This window comes from Orycteropus afer, unplaced genomic scaffold (genome assembly GCF_000298275.1).
Source record: "Orycteropus afer afer isolate SDZICR_OR568_19922 unplaced genomic scaffold, OryAfe1.0 scaffold00022, whole genome shotgun sequence".
NCBI classification, from domain to species: domain Eukaryota; kingdom Metazoa; phylum Chordata; class Mammalia; order Tubulidentata; family Orycteropodidae; genus Orycteropus; species Orycteropus afer.
The window spans coordinates 3,259,605-3,261,322 of NW_006921609.1; the positions used below are offsets into that span (position 1 = coordinate 3,259,605).

Here is a 1,718-nt window from a genome sequence, read left to right on the forward strand (position 1 = left end):
ATCTTCACCCAAATCACAATTAAAAAAAAAAAAAAATTAACGAGAAACAGGATATTTCCAATCTTAAACTATCTTCCCTCAAGATTATTTTTTAATCACAGAGGGAAAAACAATAACATTTTAGGGAGAAACTCAACTTATAAAAAGTAAACTAAGTGATTATGAGTAACACTAAGATACTTTGGGAGGAGTCAGCCGCAGGAACCCAGGTAAGGAGAGGCAACCCAGGCCATGCCCCACAAGCAGGGAGGTGGGAAGGCAGGGAAAGGACCAAAAAGGCAAAAGGGACCAGAATAGATCCAGGAGTCAGCCGCAGGGCATCTAGGTAATGGTGGTTGGAGAGATTTCCAACAGCTAAGGGAGACAAACTTGTCTGTCGGTTTGTCCTACTGTGGTGACGTGTTACTGTGAGTCTTGAGGGTGTGCCACTGGTGTTTCAAACCCAGTGGGGTGCACATGGTGCACAGGTGTCAGCCTGGCTTGGAGACTGAGACAGACTAGGAAGAAGGAGGAGGCCAATTCTCAAAGAACTGGCCAGGGAAAACCTTATGAAAAACAGAGAAACACTGTCTGATACATTATTGCACAACTTTATGAATAGTCCGAAAACACTGTCCAATACAGAGGAGGAAGATGAGTCACTTAGCTTAGAAAGCTCTCAAAGTAGGACTGGGAAAGACTGCATCATCAGAGTAAAACTGGCCTTACTCATATGCATAAGGTAAAGCTTTCGAGACCTCCATTTGCTGACGTGGCACCACTCAAATTGAGGAGAAACAGCGGCAAACATCCATTAATAATCGGAACATGGAATGTAAGAAGTATGCATCTAGGAAAATTGGAAGTTGTCAAAAATGAAATAGAACACATAAAGATTGATATGCTAGGTATCAGTGAGCTGAAATGGACTAGTTTTGGCCATTCTGAATCAGACAACCATATGATCTACTATGCCAGGAATGACAGTTTAATGGTGTGGCATTCATCATCACAAAGGATGTTTCAAGATCTGTCCTGAAGTACAATGCTGTCAGTGATAGGATTAATATCCATATGCCTACAAGGAAGACCAGTTAATACTACAATTATTCAAATTTATGCACCAACTACCAAAACCAAAGATGAGGAAATTGAAGAGTTTTATCAACTTCTGCAGTCTGAAATTGACTGAACATGCAATCAAGATGTGTTAATTATCATTGGTGATTGGAATGCAAAAGTTGGAAACAAAGAAGAATCACCAGTAGTTGGAAAATTTAGCCTTGGTGATAGAAATAACGCTGGAACTTGCATGGTAGAATTTTGCAAGACCAACGACTTGTTCATTGCAAACACTTTTTTCAACAACAGAAACAGTGGCTGTACACGTGGAGTTCACCACATGGAACATACAGGAATCAGACTGACTACATCTGTGGCAAGAGGCGATGGAGAAGCTCAATATCTTCAGCCAAACCAGGCCAGGAGCTGATTGTGGAACACAACATCAACTGCTCATATGCAAGCCAAAATATGATCTAGAATATATCCCTGCTGAATTTAAAGACCATCTAAAAAATAGATTTGATGCATTGAACACCAATGACCGGAAACCAGAATAATTGTGGGATGACATCAAGAGCATCATCCATGAACAAAGCAAGAGGTCACTAAAAAGACAATAAAAGAAGAGAAGACCAAAATGGATGACAGAAGAGACTCTGAAACTTGCCCTTGAG

The 1,718-nt window shown here is 40.6% G+C and overlaps 1 protein-coding gene across 1 annotated transcript in view; it reads right to left on the reverse strand.

Annotated features, from left to right (window-relative positions):
• CXADR (CXADR Ig-like cell adhesion molecule) overlaps positions 1-1,718 on the reverse strand; it is a 28,749-nt gene that overhangs the window by 3,457 nt on the left and 23,574 nt on the right. The window lies entirely within an intron of this gene.